The 12,426-nt window shown below is 42.5% G+C and overlaps 2 long non-coding RNA genes across 2 annotated transcripts; one reads left to right on the top strand and one right to left on the bottom strand.

Annotated features, from left to right (window-relative positions):
* Positions 1–7,465: 7,465 nt before the first annotated feature.
* Positions 7,466–9,112, bottom strand: LOC139376604 (uncharacterized). Its single transcript, XR_011627944.1, has 2 exons — positions 8,573–9,112; positions 7,466–8,430 (listed from the first exon to the last, which is right to left on the bottom strand). It is a non-coding gene; the product is annotated as an uncharacterized lncRNA (long non-coding RNA).
* Positions 9,113–9,134: 22 nt separating this feature from the next.
* LOC139376605 (uncharacterized) lies at positions 9,135–11,003 on the top strand. Its single transcript, XR_011627945.1, has 3 exons — positions 9,135–9,245; positions 9,457–9,563; positions 10,916–11,003. It is a non-coding gene; the product is annotated as an uncharacterized lncRNA (long non-coding RNA).
* Positions 11,004–12,426: the final 1,423 nt, after the last annotated feature.

Genomic DNA, 12,426 nt, shown 5'->3' with positions numbered 1-12,426 from the left:
AATAGCCAGGTTAAATATTAGGAGCAGGGCCCTGTATTTCCTTGACTAATATTGGAAGTCTTTCATCTGTACTCACTCTGGAGCTGTGTGTCCACTTTCTGATCTCGTCTCTCTGTCTGTAGAGGATCTGTGTTCGTTCAGTTCTGAAGACTTTTCCTCTTGCTTTAACAACCTCGGTGTAGCAGGAGATACAGTACTGTGTCCCCTCTTGGAAATTGTCTCTGTGTTTTCAGAGTTGTAAGGACAACTGAAAAGATGACTGTGAAAGAAGTGTAACTGATGATATGTCCGCTGGCCACTCTCGTATATAACGTAGGTTACATTAAGGTGACGTGCCAGATAGACAGATACGCCTTTCTGACGTTCAGGTTTTGAATAAAAGATAACGATACTAATCTGAAATGTGTGAGTGAACCCAGATGAAACTTCAGGGATGAATGTTGATCGACTGGATATACTTGAAAATACGATGGTTGCCAATGATCATGTTACATTGCTACATTGCTACATTGCCATCTAACTATTTATCTCTCAATCCCTCGCTGTCTCTGTGTCCATTCAGGAGATTTTGGAAAGCAGGGAGGACCGATCCCTGTTGTTCCCACTGCTGACTTCCAGACCAGAGTCGCTGTGAGCACACACACACACACACACACACAACCTATGTGGTATGGAAGTGATGTGGTGTGTTGGCAGTTTGGTAACACATCTTTCCTTCCTCTCTCCACTCCAGGGTGCTTCTGAGAAGGACATTGTTCACTCTGGGCTGGCCTACACCATGGAGAGATCTGCCAGGGTAAGAGTGTGAGCGTGCGTACACGTGTGTGTCTGTGTGCGTGTGTGTCTGCGTGTGTTGGTGAGGTTAGTGCCGATGAGTCAGATCCTAGAATTTAATCATATGTTCTCTATGAGACAGACTGTGATAATGACAATGCCCCCGCCCTGGCCCGGGGCACCTCTCAATCACACCACCATGTGTCTGTGTATGTTTGTGTCAATGTGTGTGACTGGTTTTGCCAGTGTAACTGGTATCTAACTAGTGTTTGTGTGTTTTGTCCCCCTGCAGCAAATCATGCGTACGGCCAGTAAGTACAACCTGGGTCTGGACCTGCGGACGGCTGCGTACGTCAACGCCATCGAGAAGGTGTTCAAGGTCTACAACGAGGCCGGCATTGAGATAGTGAATAGTTCTTTTTTAGCCTCTTTACGACATTATTCCATTCAAATGAGTTTCTTCAATCTACAGGAGACGGAGCAGGCAGATTATATATTGTTTTCTTGGTTTTAGAACTACATTCTTTTGCAGCATTAGGGCCATTTATTTAAATTTGCCCTGCTAACTTTACTACTAGAGTGCAGTTTTTTCCCACCAGAACAGCTAGATATGTAATGAGGTGCATACTGGAGGCAGAGAAGTCAGGCGCAGGAGAGCGAAAACTGATTTACAACAGTGTCGTTTAATATCCATAAACCACCGTCAACAGAACAATACAAATAAATGGTAAATACAATACAATACAATACAATACAATACAATACAATACAATACAATACAATACAATACAATACAATACAATACAAAACCCGGTAAATACCAGCATACCGTTGCATAAGCACTACAAGAAACAATTACGGACAAGGACATGGGGGGGAACAGAGGGTTAAATACACAACATGGAATTGATGGAATTGGAACCAGATGTGATGGAAGACAAGACAAACCCAATAGAAAATGAAAAGTGGATCTGTGATGGCTAGAAGGTCGGTGACTTCGACTGCCGAACGCCGTCCGAACAGAGAGGGACCAACTTCATAGTGGAACCAACCTGATCTATGCGTTCACCTTTCTATTTCACTTCAGATATCATGATATGTGAAGTGAAATTAAATCAAATGGGAAACGTAGCAATCAGGCTGGTTCCACCAGGCTCGATTATGAAGGTAAATTGGGACAAAACTCGAAACTGTTTTGACCTTTTACCAGGTCAAATGTCACCAACCTGATTCAAGTGTCCTCCCTGTCCATTTCTAGGAATGCTCACAGAGAGGGCATGTCTGCGTGATGCTGAGGGTCCTCTTGCTGGTCTTCTCTATGTTGCATGTTAGGCTGCAAACTGGACATCTCCGAAACAATTACAGCAGGCAATACTCATAAACAATGTACTTCCTCATCTTATGAGCTGGGGTTGACTGTGACAGGGTGATATACTAGACAGCCAAGTGATGAACTGCATTTTGTTATAAAGAAAGGACAAAGCTTTTTGATAATGCACTTCACAACCAAAATGACTACTGCTTGTATCTGTTAGGCTGTGTAATTAACCTACTAGTTTATCAAACCGGGCATAACATTGCAACATTACCGTTGTTGATGAAGCCACCTGTGTAATCAGGGCAGTACCTAGGGTCAAGCTAATTCTAGGTCGTCACTAGTTACCACAGCCACAAAGTCGTAAAGCCTGTCTATTCCTACAATTTCACTTCATAAAATGTGATTTTAAACCTAACCCTAATCTTAAAACACACTGCTAACCTAATGCCTGACCTTCATTTAAGACCAAAAAGCACATTTTTGTTTTCATCCATTTTTAAGATAGACAAAACTTTATAGGTGTAGTAACTAATGGAAAAAATAAGTCTATGCTTTACAGATGTAGACTGACTGTAGCTCCAGATTAGATCAGATTCAGGCTGGTGACACCGTTACGGGTTGTTGCTCCTAGTTCACTGTATCAGTCAGACTCAGACATAAGTTAGCTACCACCATAGCTGCATCCATTATTTGGTTTTGCACTAAAAGATAAAGAAAACACTTGTATGCGCAACAAACTCACTTGCAAATCTGCCTTGTAGGCTAACATTAGCTAGCCTGCCTCACTTTATAAAATAATATGGTTACCTCCATAACCAGCAATAACGTTATTTAACGGCATTAGCTAAGTTATACCAGAAGTCATTATATTTCAGTATCTCTGGTTATACTGACCACTACCGGTCGTTGCAGACCAAGCTAGCGTTACTGCTGCATAATTGGGAGACGAACTCCAAGCACCTGTTCTGCATACTGAATGGGGTCCTTCAGCAGAGCATGTCAATCATAGAACTTTGGCTGTGGACGAATGGTCAATCTGTATCGGGCCCGTGATCCTTTGAATGTTTTATGGGCTATGAAACAATAGAGCACCTTTCAATGAAGGGAAGCCAAGTGGGCGGAGGGGTGATTTGCATGTGGAGCTTGGCAAAAGGGGGCATGATTTGTTGACATAATTGTAATCCAAACCCCACTTTAATTTACTCTTTGTGACACGCTGAGGTTCTAAACTCAGTTTTAGACGAGACTGACTTCATGACCAAAATGTTTCCATTTACATTTGTATTTTTTATTATTAGTACTTTTTACCCCCAATTGTTAGTTAGTCTTGTCCCATCGCTGCAACTCCCGTATGGACTCGGGAGAGGCGAATGTCGAGAGCCATGCATCCTCTGAAACACGACCCTGCCAAGCCACACTACTTCTTGACACACTGCTCACTTAACCCGGAAGCCAGCCGCACCAATGTGTCAGAGGAAACACCGTACAACTGGCAACACAAGTCAGTGTGCAAGGAGCCTGCCAGAAGGAGTCGCTAGAGTGAGATGGGAGAAGAACATTACGGCCGGCCAAATCCTCCCCTAACCCAGACGATGCTGGGCCAATTGTGCAAATAAGTAGCTATGGGATGTAGTTGGTCTCCCGGTCGCGACAGCCCGGGATCAAACCTGGGTCTGTAGTGACCCCTATAGCACTGCGATGCAGTGCCTTAGACCTCTGCGTCACTCGGAAGGCCCCTTTGTAGTCAATTTTGACATTAGAATAATGTTTGACTCATATCGATGCCACATAAGCCATTTTCAAAGAGTTACTTGAGTTACTTTAGGGACAGTCACTCTTTAATCAAATGGTTTCCCGGCTTGTAAGTAAACGTTTCACTCTAAAGTCTACACCTGGTTTTTTTCGGCACATGTGACAACTACAATTTGATTTGATCTGATCCAGAGTGCCAGTGCCCCTTCTACACTCACTGTTTGGAAAAACAGGCGATGTGCTTTTGAGAAGTAGTGTGACCTACACAGATAACTCCTTAATACGGAAGGACAGTGCAGACAGTGCAAGGTGTGTGTAGACTTTCACTAGCGAATGGAAAAGAGTCATCCAGGGACTCACCTCTCAGGCAGGGGGACACTCATTTTTCTCTGTTCTCTGTTCTCTATTTTCTCATAGAACCGTCAGATTTAGTTTTAGTGAATCCACTCAGGTTTCAGTCTGCTAGTCTGAAAGAGCAGTATTCAGGTAACTAATGTTGTCCTCACTATTGTGTAAGAGTGAACAAGGAAATAAGAGAGAGCATCTCTTCACATTAAGTTGACATGTGGAATCAGTGGCGGATTTAGGCATAGGCGACATGGGCAGCCGCCTAGCTGGGGGCGGCATGGGGTGCCCGCACAAAAAAATATATATACAAAATACACAAAAAAATATATAGATTTTTTTTATTCCTGAATGGTGACATTTGCGCGATCGGTTTTCGGAGTGGATGCCCTGATTCTAGTTTGTGAGCTAGACAGGCTACTGACTGGGAAGGTCTCCCACTCAGAACTACAAGATGGTCAGGTCTCCCCACTGGAAGCCCGAGGTAGGGGGAGCGGGGGAATCTATTAAATAGAGCACCTCTAACTTTGTACAGTACTAATGCAATTAGTAATGCAATTAGTTGTGCAATTTAGTTTGTGTGTTTTTTGTTTGAAGTGCAATAGTTTCTTCTTTATAAGTGTGTTATTCTATTTGTGTGATATAGGATTTGTGCAATTTAGTTGTATTTGTGTGTTTGTCAGCAATAGGGCAATAGTGTAATTATTTGATACTCTTTATTTGCATTTATATACTACAATTTATTTATATTTGGTTTTGTTACTTTTTTTTATATTTATGAGTCTTTGTATATATATATATATATATTTCTATAGTTTTAAATGTTAATATTTATTTGTATTGTTCCAAATGTCTGAATAAAAAGAACAGTTAGTGCAGAATGGGGCTTTGTGTAGAATAACCAGTCGTCTGGCTGCTACCTTGTCATTTGGCTCACAATCAAATGATGTACAGTACATGAGAGATGGGTTCGCCAGTCATAGGGGACGTCATGCAGTTCAAATCCTGTCAGACCAGTCTCATTCTGATAAAGCTGGGCATAGAGGGAGTGTGACTGTGAGGACCAACCAAGTTCTGTCACATCCCAAAGGGTCTGACTGTTAGCTACCCAAACATCACCCAAAGGGTCTGACTGTTAGCTACCCAAACATCACCCAGAGGGTCTGACTGTTAGCTACCCAAACATCACCCAAAGGGTCTGACTGTTAGCTGCCTAAACATCACCCAAAGGGTCTGACTGTTAGGTACCCAAACATCACCCAAAGGGTCTGACTGTTAGCTACCCAAACATCACCCAAAGGGTCTGACTGTTAGGTACCCAAACATCACCCAAAGGGTCTGACTGTTAGGTACCCAAACATCACCCAAAGGGTCTGACTGTTAGGTACCCAAACATCACCCAAAGGGTCTGACTGTTAGCTACCCAAACATCACCCAAAGGGTCTGACTGTTAGCTGCCCAAACATCAAATCAGTTTATCATTTACCGTCACTGAACAGACCAACTGGACAGCATTTCTACCCTCAGAATGTTCCAGAGTGCCAACTCCACACATGAAAAAATACGATAGTGTAATAGTATTCACTGTGGTGTTTTTGCAGACATTACTGTAGTATTCACTGTAGTGTTCTGGCTCGTGGTGGCCCAATGACCAATTAAGACACTCCATGTTAGTGTTTCCTTCATTTTGGCAGTTACCTGTATGTCTGCATCACATGTTGGTCCTATGATGGAAATAGTTCTGCTGCAGGGTAGCACTGACCTGACAGAGAAAGTCATATGTCTAGAGAGACAATACCCCTCTCTCTCCTTTAGACATGATTCACTCTTGCCCTAAAAACACATCATTGGGTAAGCCTCTGTAGGGGGTCTGTGTTTGTTTACTGTGTACTGACTGTTTGAGTTAGACTACTTCCAGTTCCCATAGCTACTTAGTTGTATCAGGCTCCTACTGCCAAAAGCCAGGGTTGTTTAACTCACCGGTGAGAGACGGAGATGATAAGGGGTTGTGTTTCATCCAGTTTCATTCAGTGATGAGTGTTTCATCCAACAGACCCAGTTGTTTTTCCAGAGTGTTGTATCTGCTCTGTGGGTGTTTCTGGGGATTGAAATTGATGTCCTTGGTCGGTCTCTCTCAGGCCATAACCAGCCGGAGCTCCGGGAGGGGAAACAATGGTCCTACCCAGCAGAGACTGAGGAGTAACTCAAAGCTAACAGCATTAACAGGGTAAACCTGGGTTTACAGCAGTAAACAGCAGCACCTAATCATACCTAAATGGGGTGGTACAGAGAAGGACTGTCACCCACAGTTAGCCAAGATGGTTGTTAGTGCCTGTCCTTCCTGCTGGATCAGGATCGAACCCGGGTCTGTAGTGACACCTATAGCACTGTAGCAGTGCCTTACACCATTGCGCCACTCAGGAGGCCTCTTTGTAGTCAAAAGGTTTCTGACTCATATCGATGCCACATAAGCTGTTTTCAAAGCGTTACTTGCTTTTTAGGGACAGTCACTCTTTAATCAGATGGTTTCCCAGCTTGTAAGTAAATGTTTCACCCTAAAGTCGGCACTTGTCAACCACCATTTGATCTGATCCAGAGTGCCAGTGCCCCTTCGACACTCACTGTTTGGAAAAACAGGCGATGCGCTTTTGAGAATTAGTGTGACCTACACAGATAATTCCTTCAGGCAGGACAGTGCAGCAGTGCAAGGTGTGTGTAGACTTTCACTAATGACTGGAAAAGAGTCATCCAGGGACTCACCTCTCAGGCAGGGGGACACTCATTTTTCTCTGTTCTCCATTTCACTGTAGTGTTTTTGCGGACTGGAGTCTGCAGAAACACTACAGTGAATACGGTAGTATTTACTGCAGTATACTATAGTATAAATGCTGTGTAAAAAAGAGTAGTGTGTGTATATATACACTATAGTAATTACTGTAGTGTTTTTGCGGACTGTAGTATCCTGTAGTGTTTACTGTTGTGTTTTTGGGGACATTACTGTAGTATTCACTAAAGTGTTTTTGTTGCATTATCTTTGACATAGAAGTGGGAAGCCTTCACCTTGAGGAAACATACTGCAGAAATACTAAAAGAGCAAATGTTCCATAACCTGTAGGTCTGAGTTCTGAACAGAGTTCAGCGCTTCTGCTCTGTTCTTTAACCACAGGGAACACAATACACGGTCAGTACTTGGCATGTAGGTTTCTCACTTACAGGTGGCAAAAATTGGGATACGGGGGCAGGGTACTGTATATATAGTAGGTCCTGACTCCTGACACTTGTTAAATCAAACTTTATTAGAATTGCGTTTCAAAAATCTTGATACATTTTAGAGCACACATTTTGAAACAAAATGAAACACATATTGCTGGGGAAATTCACAGGGACCACCACCTTTTGCTTTAAGCACCTTTATCATTGGGAAAGTGCTAAACTATAACCAAAGCAAGATAATGATGATGGTGAGCTCTTATAAATGCATTTTTCATACAAGCTCAATAAAAAACACACATTAAAAGGTAAAAGATACAACATTCAAATAATAAGGTGAGAGGAACAGCAGGCTTTAGCATAATTGTTCATCAAATTATACATCCCGTAAAATAATGTTTCTCTTCTGATCTGCCCTGGAATGTTCAGTGCTTCCCTTTTCCTCCTTCAACCTCTTCCTTTATTTCACCCTTTATGTCTTCCTCTTTTATGTCTTCCTCTTTTATGTCCTCGCTCTCTCTTTTCCTCTGCTCTCCTCTTTCCTCAATGCCTAGCTCTGCCATTTTCTCCTCCACACGCTCTGTCATCTCGATGCTCTGTCTCACTCTCTCTCTCAAGGCTGGGAAATCATTTGGGAATATCATTAACGTCTCACTATTATCCTGCACCATGATTATCCCAGTAGTATAATACACATTTATAGTGCCTGCCTTCCTTTTCAGTTGTTTGAAATATTCCTTAGATCTTTCATCCCACCGTTTTCCCTCAGGATAGTGTTTCAGTATTTCCTCTTCCCATGTAGGACCATTTGTTGTGTAGAAAATGAGGTCGCACGGAGCATTTTTTCTTTCATCACGATATAAAGTCTCTGGATTTTCATGCAAAATGTTTTTTTTATATATTTTCTTTTCCTTTTCATCTGTCATCCCCTCAGGGTAGGGGATGAGGGGGGGCAAATTGTTCAGTTGTTTTACCTCTGCCATTTCTAGATGTGGCGACTAGATTTCCTTTGACTGTTTGTTTACTACCACCTGTAATAAAGATGTTAATGTATTTATTATCTAGGTCACTCATTAACAACATATTCTCTTTCACAAAAAAGCCAGGTTAAATATTAGGAGCAGGGCCCTGTATTTCCTTGAATACTATTGGAAGTCTTTCATCTGTACTCACTCTGGAGCTGTGTGTCCGCTTTCTCGGTCTGTAGAGGATCTGTGTTCGTTCAGTTCTGAAGCCTTTTCCTCTTCCTTTTAACAACCTCGGTGTAGCAGGAGATACAGTACTGTGTCCTCTCTAGGAAATGGTCTCCGTGTTTTCAGAGTTGTAAGGACAACTGAAAAGATGATCGTGAAAGAAGTGTAACTGGTGATATTTCCGCTGGCCACTCCCGTATATAACGTAGGTTACATTAAGGTGACGTGCCAGAGCCTTTCTGACGTTCAGGTTTTGACTGAATGAAAACGATACTAATCTGAAATATGTGAGTGAACCCAGATGAAACTTCAGGGATGAATGTTGATCGACTGGATATACTTGAAAATACGATGGTTGCCAATGATCAGGTTACATTGCTACATTGCCATCTAACTATTTCCCTCTCTATCCCTCGCTGTCTCTCAGTGTCCGTTCAGGAGAGTTTGGAGAGGAAGTTTGGAAAACAGGGAGGGCCGATCCCTGTTGTTTCACCGCTGACTTCCAGGCCAGAGTTGCTGTGAGCACACACACACACATTATGTAATATGTTGGCAGTTTGACAACACATATTTCCTTCCTCTCCACTCCAGGAGCTTCTGAGAAGGACATTGTTCACTCTGGCCTGGCCTACACCATGGAGAGATCTGCCAGGGTAAGAGTGTGAGCGAAAAAGTTATCCTTTTTGATAAAACTATATTAAATATATTCACGTCACCAAATACCTGATTAAAACAGTAGTCTCAATAGCACCTTCTAGGGTAGCACCACGGTATAGCCGGAGGACAGCTATTTTCCTTCCTTTTCTGCATACATTGAATTCAATACAAAACCTGTGGCTCGTGCCTCTCACCCCCCCTTCATAGACCTACAGTACATGGTGATTATGATGAATTCCGGAGGACATCCTTCAACCATTCAAAGCTATTGCTGAATGAACTGACATGTCCATCCAAGCAAAGGATCAGAAAATGTACGTAGAAAATGTACCTAGTACTACACGTGTGATTTAGAAGCTTGCCGAGTTAGTGACATTGTAGGATATATTGAGATATTGAATAGTTATTTTTTAGCATTTTTACGATATTATTCCATTCAAATTAGTTTCTTCAATCTACAGGAGACGGAGCAGGCAGATTATATATTGTTTTCTTGGTTTTAGAACTACATTCTTTTGTAGCATTAGGGCCATTTATTTAAATTTGCCCTGCTAACTTTACTACTAGAGTGCAGTTTTTTTCCACCAGAATGGCTAGATAACGCTAACAACAATGTAGTGAATTTTTTGTTGAAGAAGCCCTTTCATTGCCCACATCAGATTCTGCATATTCAACCTGTGCAACACAACTAGAAGGTTGGAGAAACAGGGGTACTGCATTTTTGTGCATGTAAGAGTTGGCATTGGTACAGGCCACCAGCCATTGACACCAGGAAGGGTGGGGCCATGGACTGCTTACGCCAAATCCTGACTCTCGGCGTAATGCCTCAAGAACCCGGGATTCGTCGGGCCAGGCAATGTTTTTTCACTCCTCAATTGTCCAATGTGGGCGATCGTGTTCCCACTGGAGCCGCTTCTTGTTTTTAGCTGATAAGAGTGGAACCTGGTGTTGTCGTCTGCTGCAATAGCCCATCTATTATGATGAGTTGTGCATTCCGAGATGTCGTTCTGCACACCACTGTTGTACAGTGCCATTATTTGTCGGTTTGTGGCCCGCCTATTAGCTTGCACAATTCTTGCCATTCTCCTTTGACCTCTGTCATCTACAAGCTGTTTTTAGCCACAGGACTGTCGCTGACTGGATGTTTTTGTTTGTCGCACCATTCTCGGGTAAACCCTAGGCACTGTCGTGCGTGAAAACCCAAAGAGGCCAGTCGTTTCTAAGGATACGGCGCCGAGCGCCTGGCACCGACGATCATACCACACGCAGTGGCTTAAGTCATTCATATTCCCCATTCTAACGTTCAATCAAACAGTAACTGAATGCCTCGATGCCTGCTTTATATTAAGCCACGGTCACGTGACTCACTGTCTGTTGGAGCGAACCATTATTGTGAACGGAGTGGTGTACCTAATAAACTGGCCACAATGTACAACAATATGGCTGTATTTAAATGTGTAAATAGTGTTAACTTAATATAATGTATATAATATTATTTTATGTGTACTGTAGCTGTTAACTGTATTTAGTAATAATATGATATAATGTTGTATTAGGAGTTGTGTTGACTGTCACTCTTCCTTCCGAGGCCAGAACAGACAGTAAAATGTGTCCAGTTCTCACTAGGTTATGTTTATAGAGGAATATGTCAAATTCTACCTAGCAGAGCTGGCTCTGGCCCTCGACCACCTGCACCATCTTGGCATAGTTTACAGAGACCTCAAACCAGAGATGCATTTTGTGGGACGAAGCAAGGGGACAAGATGAGGGAAAGTTCCGCTAACAAGGGCAACTACTAGGAGCTTGCAGAGGTAATTTCACATTATTATGATTTACTTGCTGAGCACATGGACATTTCTTCTGTTTTCTCTGTGATGTCGAAATAAATCCATTAAAAGTGAGATTAAAAGAGAGGTTGACACAGTCTATTTTTTTTCACATTGGCAAATGGAGGAAACCACAGACATCAGCTGTCACTTGCAGTTGTTGTCAGGTATGCGGATGATCCGGGCTTTATTCATGAACTTTTCTTGGGCTACTTTGATGTGTCAAGTGGGCAAGATGCGCAGTCTGTGTTTGACTTTGTCGGAGTTGAACTTAATGGAGAAACTTGTTGCCCAAACCTATGATGACACTGTTGTAATGGAACGTACAGTATCTGCTATTTACAGCGAAATGCCCTCCTGTTCCCTGATTTAAGAGGAGATGACTACTCCACTTCCAGTGTCAAGTCTGTACTGAACTGAAGCCATGAATCATGTGCCCTCTCATTCACTGGCTCACTGAATATTTCCTCTCCAAGCACTGTGTCACGGCCGCCGTTCAAGGAAGACCAAGGTGCAGCGTGGTGAGCGCACATTTTCTTTTATTTAGTAAAATGTCGCCAACAAAACAACAAAAATGAACGTGAAGCTTACAAGGGCTACAGTGCCCCTAACAAAGACAACTTCCCACAATGACAAAAGGGGAAATGCTGCCTAAGTATGATTCCCAATCAGAGACAAAGATTGAGAAACATACCCGGCCAAAACATAGAAATACAAAAACATAGAAGATAGAATGCCCACCCAAATCACACCCTCACCAAACCAAATAGAGACCTAAAAAGTCTCTAAGGTCAGGGCGTGACACACTGAGTAGCCCTGTCAATTCTCTCATTACTGCATGTAGTTTTAATAACAATCACATTATTCCACATAAATGTGATTGTAATTCTTGCTTTGACTAACCCATTCTTAGCTCTTTTGTCTGTGTTTTAAGTTGTTTTTTTTGGTCTTCCCAGTCAAATCCTGTCCTCATTGGAAGAGTTGAGTTCTTCTCCAACACTATCCATCCATGATGAGCTTGTCCTGCACTGAATCCTCTGAACATCTCAACCCAGGTCCTGCACTGAAGTCAAGCCTCTGAACACCTTAACTCATGCTTCATACCCTCATTCAAATCACTGCTGTGATCCCTTCCCAACATGGCGTAAGTAGCCTTCTCATTCCCATTACTAATTATATTTTACTATAAATGCCTTTATTAAAATGTTTACCGCGGGTCTCCCGTCCTCCTAAATAGTTGGTAGCAGTATTTATTAGACAGGGGTAAAGATAAAGCTTTTGTTCAGGCGCCGGGCAGGTATTAACCATGCCGAAAGGAAAAGAGTAGAATAGAGAGAGTACCACTACCAGA

The sequence above is a fragment of the Oncorhynchus clarkii genome, chromosome 20 (assembly GCF_045791955.1).
Source record: "Oncorhynchus clarkii lewisi isolate Uvic-CL-2024 chromosome 20, UVic_Ocla_1.0, whole genome shotgun sequence".
Classification (NCBI taxonomy): Eukaryota; Metazoa; Chordata; class Actinopteri; order Salmoniformes; family Salmonidae; genus Oncorhynchus; species Oncorhynchus clarkii.
Note: the sequence above shows the minus strand (reverse complement) of the source record. Positions and strands in the feature narration are given on the sequence as shown.